The sequence below is a fragment of the Furipterus horrens genome, unplaced genomic scaffold, assembly GCF_987537825.1.
Source record: "Furipterus horrens unplaced genomic scaffold, mFurHor1.1.pri manual_scaffold_1, whole genome shotgun sequence".
Taxonomy (NCBI): Eukaryota; Metazoa; Chordata; class Mammalia; order Chiroptera; family Furipteridae; genus Furipterus; species Furipterus horrens.
The window spans coordinates 75,918,335-75,933,854 of record NW_028327171.1 but is presented as its reverse complement, the minus strand read 5'-3'; positions in this window follow the sequence as shown (position 1 = coordinate 75,933,854).

Here is a 15,520-nt window from a genome sequence, read left to right as displayed (position 1 = left end):
GCATCCTTGTGGTATTCTGAGGGCAATAAATTTGGCAACAGGGTAAAAAGGCATCATTCAATCCATAATCACTAGGTAACAAAAGGCAGGGATTAATTTTTCAATGTCCCATATTGGGGGAAAAAAAAGGCTCTTTGGAGGAATGTGTGCAAGGCACGTCACACCTGTCCAAAACCCTTTTGCCCACTACAAATGTTTTTTGATGTCTTTTCTGTCTTGGTCTTTTATTTTTTTGCATGGGAAAATGTCATTTTGGGCAAATAAAATAGGATATAATTAAAAATTGATTGTAATTAAATTATAACTAAAATACTAATTCAATGAAATTTTACATAGCTATCGCAACTTAGTTTTAAAAAGGAAGAAATGCACCTGCTCATTTTCATAAATTATAATATATATATATATTTTTCTTTTTCTTTTTTTTTTCTTTAAGAAACCCTCAATACCTAAGGCACCATAGGCAAATCTGGATAATGGATTGGGGAATTTTCTTTTGTTTCCATTAATCCTTACGAGGTAAATATTATTGCCTTCCTCCAGCTCTGCATGCATTTTAGCCTCTCAGTCACAGTGTCCCACCTAGATGCCAAATGAAGAATCTCCACCATCCACTCCTAAAGTCCAAGTCAATATATGCCTATTATATGTCCACTTGGAGTTCTGTTCTATACAAATCATTCTTGCAACTTATGGTTCTGATGAGTCATAGTTTTCTTCAGCTATGCTAGAGATGCATGATATAGAGCCCTTTGTCCTGGTTTACCCTATTCACAAATGTTTTACTCAGTGTAATTGTCAGTAGTACCACTTTTCTTCTAATGACTGTCCATATTTGGATGATAAATTATATGGTCAACATGAATCACAGGAGAAGAGGACTATTTCAAGGAAGGGATAACCAGTGGTTTTCATCAAAGACTTGTCAGTGGAGATAATGATCAGGAAGTAAGAAAGGTTTGTTCAATAATATCATGTCGTCGTCGTCGGCAGCCGTCCGTCTCGAGAGACGATGGTGTAGCTTCTTAAGAGTCTATCTGCACCGCCGAGAATGGTTGTGCAGTCCAACTCGGGAGTGACACGGTATCTGTCTCCTCCCGTGTTGAATCAACATCTTGCGATGATGCTGGAGTGTCCTCTCCAGTGAAGCTGAAGCTACAGAGCCTGGGCAGGGTGATATGGAGGGTCTGCTGTTGCCCATGCAGCAGACCCCCACCTCTCTTCGCAGCTGAAGGATCCAAGGGAAAGGCGGCGTCAATATAGCTTGGCTTCAGGTGCGCCGCAGGAGTTGCCGGTGTTGACTACAACGTCAAACCGCGTTAGGGACTCCGGCTCCGGATTTTCTGTCGGGGTTTACTCCCTTAGCCTTTCCCCTGAAGAGTTATGCTGCAAGGCAGCGGAGGTTTTTTGGAATCAGAGTTTTCCTTCTCTGATGTGCCCTGACTGGAAGATCGAACCAGCAACACTTAGCTCGCAGGCCGACGCTCAATCAACTGAGCCAAACCAGCCAGGGTTAATATCATGTAGTAGAGTATAAAATAGGGCAACTAACTGTCTTAAAAGTTTCTTCTCATTTAAAATATGGTTTCACTTGAAAATTAAACCATGTCTGTGATATCATCAAAGATATTCAAGTTGCAGGCAAATAGAATTTCAAGTGCCTTGCAACTGGATGTCTTCCCAATAAGACAGTCTTACAGATTTAGAGACTTGTTTGTGGGTTATGTTACATAAATTAACACATGTTTTCTGTTTTCAAAGGACATAAGCCTATGATCGCATTACCTGAGTGACTGTCTGTACGCATAAGCCTCACTTAATCCTCTCTGCAGCGGTGCCTCCTGAGACTCAACGGTTTGGCTGAACTAAATGGCTGGGTTGGTGAAGAATGGGGTGGTCTGTAGGCTTCACTTTAAAACTGGTTTCTCTTTTCTATCCTAATGGCTTGGACAGAAAAGGCCCAGAGGTCTGAGAGGGGGAAAACTTAAACTATTTCCCTCAGCCCAAACTAAGTATAATGGGCAAAAGGGTTTTGGACAGGTGAGATGTGCCTAGCACACCTTCCTACAAAGAAGCCCCCCCCTTTTTTTTCTTTCTCCTAATATGAAACATTGAAAAATTAATCCCTGCCTTTTGTCATCTAGTAGTTATGGATTGAATGATGTCTTTTAACCCTTTTCACCAAATCTGTTGCCCCCAGAACACAACAAGGATGCCAGCCTGTTAAACCAAGCACACCGTTAACCGGAGACAGCCAACAGACCTGGAGTCTGCACGATCCTTCCCCATGTGGGAATGACACCCTCCCCTCCACACCCCCACTATTATTAGGGTTTTCTGGACCCAAGGGTAGGTAGGACGATGACCATGTCCAGCTTGAAGCAGCTAGAGGAGCTTGAGACCTTCGCCCATTGTCCTTTACAAGATTACAAAGAGTCTTAATATTTGAGAAGGGGGGGATAGTTATTTTTTACGAACCAGGGGTATGGACTTGGGGGTGATTGCTGGGGGAGGGAGATGCTGGGTGGAGGGAGCAAAGGGGAGAAAATTGGAACTGTTGTAACAATATAATCAATTAAAAACATTAAAAAAAATAAAAAACCTATTGGATAAAAAATAAAAATAAAATAATATCATGTAAACAGTTATTAAGTAGTCTTCATGTAGGACTAGTCCTGTTACTGGCTTACTATCAGAAATTGAATTACTCACTAAATTATGATTATTCCATTTTTTCCATTATTAAAATAACTTTTTGAACCTTAATTTTCTCATCTGTTACTAATGATATCTCTCATAACAGTTACCAAAAATGAATTGGGTACTTTAATAAACTGTGCATTTTAAGTTTATCACATCTACATTTTATTGCATCTCATTTATTTATACTTTCATAAAGCATTATAATTTAACCTGTATTTTCATAAGAAGCCTGAGTTACTCATAGCTAAAGGGTTACATTTGAGTTTTTTAAACATCCATTTCATTTTTAAATATAATCTTTTAGATTTTAATATTAAATATTAATTGAAGAAGGCATAAATGTTCTTTCTCCAAGTTATACTTTCAATAAATGAGATAATCACTGCATTACAAACAATCTTTAAAATGCAGTGGATGAGGCTAGGAAGTAGGTGGAAATAGACATGATTCTTACTTACCTCAAAGGTCCAATTAAGAAAATGTCATAAAAATCATTATTCTGGAAACAAGTACATATGAAGAGATTTTAGAGAGGATTATATAACTGATATTCTTTTAAGTTTTCTTTTTAATTTAGTTATCAATTTCCAGCACCCTTTCAAATCCAAATATTTATTTATTTATATAAAGGTAGATTTGGATTTTTTAAAAAGAGCTGCTTTAGAAAACAACAGTGTAATTAGGATATTGCCATAGTGACCGGGAAGACAAGTGGGAAGCAGTCCCCATTGCTCACTGCTTTTCCTCCAACAGCCTCTGCAGCTTTCCAATTTGGTCATCTAGTCCCACCAGTCCACAATGCCTGTCCTCCAGTTCAGTTACTACCCATGCTGTAAGTCTTCATTCCAGCCTCAAGCTCTCCATAAATGATTTTTATAATGACTTCATCTTCAGCAATATCTTCTTTTCAATCTACTGTACATTAGTCTTAGAATTTAGGGCAAGATACTTCTTGGAGATGTTCCTTTACATTTTCATCTTGCATTTTCTATCTTTTCTTTCTCCATCTTTCCTTTCCATCTCTTCAGGTGCTTCCATGGCTTCTGTTGCAAGACTTTCTGAATTGTTTCCAAAAGTCTAAAGACATGAGGAAAGGAAGATGTGAACCTTCAAACTGTTCTGGTCAAGAGAATAGGGTAGTGTTGGTACTTGGAAAAGAGGGGACTTGCAGGCAACTCTGGCCATACCTAAGGACCTCAGAAAGAATGGATACAAGTGCTGATGAGGTTCAATCCACACCCAGAGCTCGGCACCAAAGATTTCTGTGTGTCAGTCAGAGTAGAAACATACAGGGAAGGTGTGAGGGACCACGTAGGTCAGAACAAAATGTACCTTAACAGTAACCACTGCAACCAGGTAGATGATCATAACTCCAGGGACTTAAGACCATGAAAAAGAGTGGGGTTTGGAATCGCCAGGAATGCCTTAAGTTAAATTTCCCACCATCCTTAAGAGATGAGGTACTTGAGTTTTAAAAAATTACTTAGAAAAATTAACATGGTTAGTGGTTTTCATATAACTGAATTTGCCATTGTAAATCCAATGTTTTGAAATTATTTCATAGAGCCTCTTCGGAAGAACTTATGCCTTATCCTTTATTTTAAAGTAGAGCTGGTAGGAAGAAGTTTCTTATAAACTTCCAAGTGTTTAAACATGGATAAGCCTGAGATCTCATCATATTCCTTCACCATGATTACTTTTTACCAACCTCACCTCGGGTTGTTGATGGTGGTGGGGGAGGGAGGCCTTTTAGAACTAGTACTCATTGAAGTTATGCTCTGACAGGTGACTGTTGCTTTTTTGCGAGAACTTGCCTTGCCTTTTAGATGCTCTGTTCCTACAGTCAAATGTACTGTTGTCCTTCCCAGATGTAGTGGGGAAGTGTTTCATGGACCATGATACCTTCAAAATGCATAAGCTGGGTCCTTGCAGTGAGATAAGAGTGGCAGGAAAGAAAATATGGAACAGGGGCAGCCAAAAGGTTCAGAGGCTCCCATCCAGAATTGGCTCAATAAGGTTTGCTTCCTTTGAGTATCTCTACTCACACCAACTACAACTACCAATTTATTTACTTTCCTGTACTTCAAACCTCTTTAAAAACAAAAAACAATCAGACTGACATTTGACAGAGGGGAAGGGTAAAAGAGGTAAAGGGATTAAGAAGTACAGAAGTACAAATTGCTGGTTACAGAATGGTCAGAGAGATGTAAATTACAGCATAGAGAATATAATCAATAATATTGCAATAACTACGTATGGACCCAGGTGGCTATAGAAATACCAAGGTGATGACTCTGTAAAGTACATGATTGTCTAACTACTATGCTTTATATCTGAAACTAATACAGAATAATATTAAATGTAAATTGTAATTAAAAAGTGAAAAAATAATAAAAATAAATAAAATGAAAACAACAACAACAAAAACAGTCTGAGTTCCAGCCTCCAAGTCCTAATCTCTTTTTCATTTAATTATTGAGTAATCTGGTTTTGTACTGGATAGTTCTTGATTTTTTTCTGCCAATGTATTCTTTAATTAAACCTTAATATTTCTTTGGGTAGCTAAACCTTCAGTAAAATACAATATATAATATATATGAAATGTGTGGCCACTACACTCAAAATCCTGACTGTTACTAAGCCCAACATTCCCTTTTCCATACCCAAACCCAGATCTTGTATAGATTCACCAACATATTTATCCCTGTTTGTTTTTATTATCTGAAGACTTTTCTTTCTTTCTTTGGTCCTTTCTTTTGTGAGTATATAAACACATACACACACACACACACTTTATTTTATGCAGCATTTCTATTTGTGGCTGAAAGTTTTCTTGGTTATATAAGTGCAATTTTTCTGAAATTGAAAATATTAAAATTTGGTATTCATGGTGATTCTGATATATAGACCTTTTTCATGTGCATATATAGCCAAATGTGTATGTCTTTTCCTTAAAGAATCCTTTTCTTTTTATTTAAAAATCAATTTTCATCATAAGATCAGATAATCACCTATAAATCCTACTTGCAAGATTACATTTTTTACACAGATACTTTAATCCATGCGTACTTACTTGATATATGCTCGGAAGTGAAGCTCTTACTCCAATATGTTTTTCAAAACTAAGCCCAGTCACAGGACCATTATTAAATAACACTTTCTTTTCCTACTTGTTTTTAAAGACATTTTCATTAAAAATGAATTTATCACATTGATGCTTGTATAAATTAATGATTTTGAAATTATTACTAGAATTTGAAAAGTTATTGTAAATATGAGATACTAAAATCTATTTTGTTAGAAAACAATTTCATTATTATGTTTTCAGGTTAAAATCTTGCCTTTTCTGTTTTTTTTTTTGTTGTTGTTGTTTCAAAGCATTACAAGTGACCTTTTACAGGTGCTGGAAATTGATTTGAATATGCTGATGAAATCACTTGGCTTGCAAGATGTTTGATAGAAAAATGAAACCTTAAACTACCAACTGTGTTTGAACAGATGATGTTTTTCTGCCGAATGCACCAATATTCATTAAACAGAAGTATGTGTCCAAAGTTCAGGTATGAATAAAAATGAAATGGATTTTCTGGGTGCTTACATGTTAATCTTGATTAGGTCATCATTTCTCAATACCATTATGATTTGTACTCTGTTTTTCAATATAAAAGAAGCAATTAAAATATTATAAAGCCCTCATGAACTCAGAAGAACTTTTGTTCTCATTATTAATCATTTTTAAACTAGAATTCTGTAGTTAGCCTTACAAACTTGCGTAACTGGTTAATTCTAGGAACTTGTTCCACTCCTATTTTCATCCTTCTTATCTCCCTAAATTTTCTCCTCTGATTATGGATATCAAATAAAAGTAGAGGAAATAGTAGGAAGAATAATTTAAGAAGACAAAATTCATTATAATATTTTATATTGTGCTATCTCTATCATAATGAACTGATTAATATTATGTGATATACTTTTTATATATATCACCACAACATGACCAGCATTCCCTGCCATATTGTCCTGTTTGCCTAGCAACCATTACACTCAATTTTCAGTGGGTCTTCTAAACACATGGTACGTGATTAATCCTCTCTGGTCCCTCCATCTCTCCCCAACTTCCCCTTCTTTTACATCCCCATTTCTTCCCCCCCCCACTTCTCCAAGGTATTTGACTTCTTGGAAAATATGTAGAGTTAAAGTAACACGAGTAAGAAACATGTTTATTTCAGTGTGTATTAATTAGTCAATGTGTGTGTTATTAAAGGGAAATGTATTTTACCAAATAATTGTTTTTTATATTTTGTAAATATTGTCAATAATATAATTACTAATTATTCATGACTTCTGAGTCACAGATACATTTTTTCATTAGAAAGATAATAATCATTGGTTTAGTGGATTGAGCACCAGCCTATGTACTAACCAAAGGGTTGCCAGTTCAATTCCCAGTCAGGGCACATGCCTGGGTTGCAGTTGGGGACACACAAGAGGCAACCACACATTGATATTTCTCTCCCTCTCTTTCTCCCTCCTTTCCCCTCTCCTTAAAAGTAAATAAATAAAATATTTAAAATATGTATATAGTGATCACATTTGGTCTAATATATAATGTATTTTTATTTCATAGACTGAAGTAATTAAGTGATTTCAGTTATATTCAATTTTGTTTCATTAAATCACTCCATAAAAACTAACTTTTTAATTTTTATTTATTCATAATATCCCAAGAATATTGGTGTCACTGGTTTTATTTATTTATGTATTTAACTTTATTGTCATAGACATTTCTAGGTCAGTTCACTGTTTTACTCATATTAATTATTTATAATCTTTTAAAACTCAGGATTTAACTAATCTAGTTTTTAAAATTTTGTCAAAACACTTTGCTTACACCCTACATGTTTTCTGAGAACTGTGGGAAAAATAGCTTTAGGCTTAGAGATAGTTCCTTTTTTCAGGGTCCAATGGAGTGGTTTTCACTTGCAGAATCAATCTAGTACAAGGCAGAATTCCTTTCTTAGGGAGAAAAGTTCTAATTTTATTTATCTTTTATTGAACTCTTTAAGTTTTCTTTCTTATTTTACTTATATATTTTCCTTTATTTTTATGGTTTACCCTATTACAGATCCCCTCATTGACCCCCTTTGCCCACTTCTCTTCATCCTCGCTCCCCTTCCCTCTGGCCATCACCACACTGCTGTCTGTGTGTGTGGGTTATATCTCTATGTTCTCTGGCTAACCCCTTCACCTTCTTTCATCCAGTCCCCTCCTCTCCTCCTCTTTGACAGCTGTCAGCCTGTTCCATGTATCTCTGCCTGTTTTTATTTTGTCAGTTTATTTTTTTCATTAGATTCTACATATAAGTAAGATCATACTGTATTTGTATTTCACCAATTGGATTATTTCACTTAGCATAATAATCTCCAGGTCCATTCATGCCGTTGTAAAAGATAAGAGTTCCTTCTTTTTCACAGCCACATAGTACTCCATTGTGTAAATGTACCACAGTTTTTTAATCCACTTATCTACTGCTGGCCACTTGGGTTGGTTCCTGATCTTGGTTATTGTAAATAATGCTCCTATGAACATAGAGGTACATATATTCTTTCAAATTGGTGTTTTGGGATTCTTAGAAGTGGGATCACTAGGTCAGAAGGCAGTTCCATTTTTAATTTTTTGAGAGAATGCTATACTCTTTCCCACAGTGGCTCCACCAGTCTGCAGTCCCACTAACAGTGCACTAGGGTTCCCTTTTCTCCACATTTTCACCAGCACTTGTTTAATTAAACCTTTTGGCTTCTGTCAAAAATAATGCAATTATATTTTCTAAGGAGAACTAAGATCTAGATAGCTAATTATATGTATATATATACATGCATATGTAATATATATATACATATAAGTACACACACATACCACATATATGGTTCATTAGTATTGTACAGGTCATGAGGAAGTCTCCTATAAATTGTAGTGATCTGTTCAAGTTTCCTGGCAGAGATAAACACATTCCGCTTGCTTGGTAAAGGCAATTAAACTTGAGTTTACCTTCCAAGACTTGTTAAATTACTGCACTGAAGAATTCTAGTACTTGATGAAAATATATGTGGAGAGATTAATGTTTTTTTTAAGTACAAGAGAGAATATGTGGATATTTTCGTGATATTAACACTATAAGAAATATTAGAGAAGTATTTTCAAAGAAATGTAAATTTATATTTAATGATCCATATATCTAGCAATGTTGGAAAATATATAACAGAAATTAGCATAAAATCACTTGAATATTATTAAATTTACATAGAGCAAAGCACAAATGGGCCACACATCCAATAAACACTTACAGAATCTAAATTCGGGTTAGAAAAAAATGTCTTATTTTTTTAAATGTTCTTTCCTAATTATTAGGCACTAAATAGTGTTGTGTGCCCACATGCCAAGAACAGCTCTCAGCACTATTCTTAAATAATATCCCACAGTTTCTGAGGTATTTCAATACATTTAGTTATGCTGCCATTTAGCTTTCCCACATTCATCAAGCCATTTATTTTTCCCATTTAAATTATTAATCGAAAAAGATTTAGCCACATCTAATTCAGAATAGTATAATTTATGAAAATTTAGGTTATTGGATCTTCTGTTCCACAAATGATCACACAGAAATTTTAAAATACTTTAACTGCTTATGACATTTCTGCATAACAAGTAGAAAAAATGAAAGCAGCATACATTATACTTTTAAACATGGTAGTAAAACGGAGGTAAGCAAAAAGGGGTATAAATGCTATTGATAGTGTATTAGGATAGGTAGTCTTAAAGCAGAATGGGTATGGATGAAAATGTCTTCTAAAAGACACATAATTCTTCATTGTGATCTGTAACAAATCTTGCTTGCTTTCACTTCTATGAATTTTATTTTTACCAAACATTGTGAATTACACATAAATGACTGAATTTTTTAGTTGACATATTTCGGCTCTTCTCAAGTAAAACACTGCGGCAATCCCAAATAATCAAACACAGCCTTTGATCTCTAGCAGAGGAAATGAAACACCTTCCTTTCTCCCACTTTGCACCCCTGTTTACATTGTCTCCTTTCTACAACCCCTACATTAGATTATCTTGGGTCATGAACTAAGCCATAGCCAGATGATTATAATTAAATAATCTCATTGCAGTAACTAAGGAAAGCATTCTGCTTCTTTCATCTTCAGAGATGCTTAAATGAAAAAGGAGTCAGGCTCTTTCGGCACAATATCAATTAGGTTGCTGTGTTCTGCAGTCATTTCTTGTTACATCATATGATATCCTTGTGTCACCCAGTAAGACTACTAAGGAGCTAATCATTTTCTTTTACACCATGATATAAGGAATAAAAATATACATTTTCCAACTCAGGTTCCAATAGCAAACAACTTTTGTGAAAGATTTATACACTCCAAATGTGCCTGTATACATTATTTATGAATGCTGTCTAATAAAACTCGGAGCAAAGAGGTTTTCCAACTAAATTAAATCAGACACAGCAGTCCATTGTTTAGACAAGACTTACTCTATTTAAGTGAGTGAGTGAGGCAAATGACAAATCTCCCCATGAACGTTAGTACAATAGGGATATGGCATCATTCCTAAGTCAATGACTCACCTTGACATTTATTTTCCATAAGTGACAAGTTTACCCTTTAGACAGCACTAGGAGAGCATTCATCTTCAGCAAGGATGCAAGCCATTGCCATTATCTCTTCCTTGGGCAATAAAGAACTTTAATTTCTGAATATGAAAAACTTTAAGCAAGAATAAATTGAATAATCTGCATATCATTGCTGCTTTCATTATCAATAAAGAGTTAAACATGACATGCATGACTGACATGCACTTTAAATAATGTCGGATTCCAATGTGACTGAGTTCCTTTTCAGTCCATATGGCTGTATAATCTTTTTCTTAAAACACTGCTTTGAGTAAAATTTATTATCTTTTCAAAAGTTATGAGTTGTGGGAATACTACATTTTATTGCCACTTAGACTAACTGAATAAATTAATTTAGACTCATTTTCATATTTGGATGGAAATCTGCCCAACTTAATTCCTTCCCCCCTCTCTCTCTGTCCTCCTCTCTCTCTCCCTCTCTTTTGAGAGACAGAGAGAATAAAATAACCACACATTCTAATTAGTTTGATGTAATATGAATTGCAAGTTGGTGAAGAGTGAATTAACAGCAATTGAACATATTATTGTATAAAGTTAAATTGTTTGGCAGTGCTAGTTCATTGCCATACAAGAAATAATATTGATATCATTTATGTAATATACCTGGGTTCTACTACAGGTTTATATGGAGATCCAAATGCTGAAAACAAGAGAACATTTTGTGTTTTAGAGAATTTGGTTTTTCTAGTGTTTTCTCTCTAAAACCACGTGACAGACAAAAAGTCTATATATATAGATACATAAATAGAGATATGGAATTAGAATTAGATAAATCTCAATGTCAACATACCTTTTCCTTGTACAATGTAAAGTAGTATTATTAACTTGCTCAGGCTTTAAATGCCTTGCATTCCTATACCAGCTCTACTACTTACTGTATGGCTTTTGGTAAATCTTTAACCTCTCTATAACTCAATTTCCTAGTCTGTGAAATGGTACTTACCTCATTGGACTAATGGGAGGATCAAATAAAATAATACCCACAAAGCACATTGTCTTAATAATCACAAACATTCATTATTATAAAAATTCAATTATTAACAAATGCTAACATTTATTAACAATTTATTATATGTCAGATATTTTCTCAATGAAACAAGTATCAATATTATGTCCATTTTACAGATAAGATAAACAGACGCAGAAAGGTGAAGTTACTTGCCAATCAGTATGTAGTATTAAGGCATAAATCTTAGGTTCAAACCCAAACTGTTTGGTTGCAGAAACTAGCTACATACTAAAACATTATGCTATCGTTTTTAACTCAAACAAAAATGTAAAAACAAATTAGAAAGCATAGATTAAAAAAAGAAAAAATCTACCAATTCTATTACCTGGAGATAAATACATTTGAATATTACTTTTAAATAGCATAATAGCATTTGGTGGGTAGGGTGTGTATATATTTCTTAAAATGTAATTATTATGTTAAAACTCAGTGTATTTTTCAAAAATAATCCTTTCCTTAATTGAAGAGGAGGCATAGTAATTGAATAAGCCTAATAAATATTCCTGAGTAAGACTTTTGCTAATTTTCTTTTGTTACCTTAAATTGAAGTGGATTTTCTTCTTATTCTTCTGACAGGTTTTAGATTGTGTTACCATTTTCATTAGTATTTAAGCAATTATAAATAAACTCTAAAAACAAAGTGAATGTAGCAGCTTAAAAATTTTAAGAAGAATTCTTTAAGGCTCCAAAATAACAAAAAGCAAAACAAAAACAAAACCACTGGACGAAAGAACATTTTTAAAACGTAAAATCATTAAGAAATACACAAAATAAAATATCAACATATTTAGCTCATACATAAAATACTTTGTATGAGGGGGGACACCCCCAAAAAAAGGAATTACCTTCTGGAGGGCAGCTCCCCCTGCCCTGTAGTACAGGCTTCCCCACTAGGTGAGTGTTCTAGGAACCCATCTGTATTAGTGTACTAGCTGGTGTTGCTGGGAGAGGTTGCGTTCAGCTTCAGTGAATTTTTTTGGAAGACTCTTTCAAGGCATTTGCACATTTTATGATGGGTGATTTACGAGCTCCCCTTCCCACATTGTACTAAGCATTCAGCAGTTTTTGACTAAAAAATGACATGAACCCTGTGCTCTACCCAATCTCATCCCAAGTGACTTTTTGTGTTTGCTCAGATGCAAAAAAGTCCTCAAAGGGAAATGTTTTGCCAATATAGAAGAGGTGAAACAAAAAATGGTAGAAGCACTAAAAGGCACTAAAATCAACAAGTTCAAAAACTTTGTTTTGAGCAGTGGAAAAAAAAGTCTCAATAGGTATATTGTATCAAATGGAAGGTACGTTGAAGGTGGCTGAAGTTTAAATATATAAGAATAAATACACAATTTTTTATAAATAACTTACAGGTTTTTGGGGGGCTCTCCCTTGTATGTCAATGTCCCATATGCATTTAAATTACAAGCAATAAATTAGAAAACTTTTAATTATAAAATTATAAAAACAATGAAAATTAATATACTTAATACATTTAAAAAACACAAATTGATAATACAATGGAAGATTGTTAAATAAGAAGACAAAATACACTATCTATTAGTTAACAAAATGATGAGTACAAACAGCTAATATAGATATGAAGTATAGCATATTATCAATAAAAATGGATATTAAATTAAGAAATGTTATTGTCTTAGCAGACATAAAGTAGTTACATTTTTATTACTGACATTGAGAATGCAAAAAAAAGATCAGTTTCACTCTTCTGGTGCTATTGTAAAATGATAGAAACAGCACCAATTGCATTTTAAGGATGTCTTTCCAGAAAACAACCTCTCATTATCTACAAATGCCGAAATGCTTCCAGCGCAAACCAATTCATTTGCTAGTGTGGGCACAGGAACCATGCCGGAACACACCAATAGCTACAGCCAGTGAATAGCCATAGCCAATCAGAATGGCTCTCTCATAAATGTAGATGGAGAAGCCGCAAAGTAATCTCCTGCTTGGCTAAAAGCTTGAGGTATGATCTGGAGGTCTGCGAGGTGGCATAGATGGAGAATCAGCCAGGCTGTTTTGTAGAAAGTGTGAAAAGTGAGGAATACAGGGAAAAAGAGTAGGAAAGTCAGAGAGCTGTAGCAAATGGCTTTCCATTTCCTATTCAGACTCAGCCTAGGGCTTGACCTTTTCTGTGAGTGCTATTTTTTGCCCAGACTGTTTCTGATATTTTAGACCAAATCATAATAGAACAAATTACTTGCAAAGTCTGGAGGACAAGTAAATTGTGGGGGCAATGAGACTGAGAGAAAATGTTTGCAGAAGACATAACTGAGACTGACTTGTTGTCCAAAATATAAAAATGACCCTTTAACTTCAACAATATAAAAACTAATAACACAACTTATACGGGCAATCTGAACAGACACCTCACTAAAGAAAACACACAGATGGCAAATAAACATCTAAAGATGCTCAACATCATGTGTCATCAGATAACTGCAAACTAAGACAACAATGAGGTACCACTGCATGCTTACTAGAATGGTGAAAACCCAAAATACTGACACCACCAAATGCTGATGAGGTTGTGCAACAATAGGAACTCTCATTCATTGCTGGTTGGAATACAAAGTGGTACAGCCACTTTGGAAGAGTGCTTGGCCGTTTTTTACAAAACTAAACATACTCTTACCATATGATTCAGCGATCACACACCTTGGTATTTACCCAAAGAACTTAAAAACTTATGCCTATACAAAAATCTGTACACAGATGTTTATGGCAGCCTTATTCATAATTTCCAAGACATGAAAGCAACAATATGTTTTTTGGTAGGTGGATGAATAAATAAACTGTGGTACATACAGACAGTGGCATATTATTTAGCACTACAAAGAAATGAGCTACCAAGCCATGAAGTATTACAGAAGCTTAAATGCATGATACTACGTGAAAACAGTAAATCTGAAAAGGTTACACACTGTAAGTTTCTATGTATATAACACTCTGAAAAAGCCAAAACTATGGAGACAGTTAAAAAATCACCAGTGCCAGGGATTATGAGGAAAAAAGAATGAGTAGATGAAACACGGAATTTTAAGGGCAGTGAAACTATTCTGTATGATATTACAATGGAAGATACAGTCATTATACATTTGTTAAAACCCACCGAGTGTACATAGGGAACTGTGGACTGGGTGACAATGATGTGTCAGTGTAGAGTCTTCAGTTATAACAAATGTGCCATTCTGATAGGGAATGTTGACAATGGGGATGACTATGCATTTGTGGGAGCAAGGAATACATGGGATCTATCTGCACTTTCTGTTTAATTTTATTTTGAACATAGAACTACTCTAAAAATGTTTTTTTTTAAATTAAAAAAACAACAACTTGGAAATGGTTTCAAGAACTTCAAAAATCTCATAAAACAAATTCAGTAATCCTAGTTCTAAGAATATATCCCAAGGGAGGATATTCACAACAATCCAAAATAGTTATATGGTAAAAGTACATTGTATAAAAAATATTTTGGACAAAAATGTTAATTGCATTGTTATTTATAAAAGTGAAAAGCAGAAAAAATATAAACACTCAACAATAAAGAAATGATTAAATGTGGTAGGTTGATACAATTAAATATTATGTAAAATTATAACTGTATTATAAAAAGTTGATTTAAAATTGATAAATTAATAATTATAGTTCTGAGAAGACTATAATGGGAACTTCTATTCCTGGCTTTCCACAATTTTAACTGTAACATTCTGGTTTGTATTACACAGTACAAATAGTTACAATTTAAATATAACTAATGAAATTATGTCTACAATTGCAATTTTAGAATTTTAGTTAGCACAGTAATTCCAGGCAGGTTTTATAGTACTCTTCATTATCTATCTCTTGGTTGATATATTTTACCAACATATTCCAATGATTCTAATAGCAAAACTATTAGGGGAAATTTTAAAGTCCTATTCTCTCTCTATATCATTTGCTTAATTTAAAAAATATTCAATGCCCAATAAACTTATTCCTATTTAGTTTTATTAGCAAATTATTTTTATAAACACACTGAAAAAGTACTTTTTGTATATGTGAAGTTTGAAAATTATAAGAATTCTGCAAGAGTAAGGTAATTA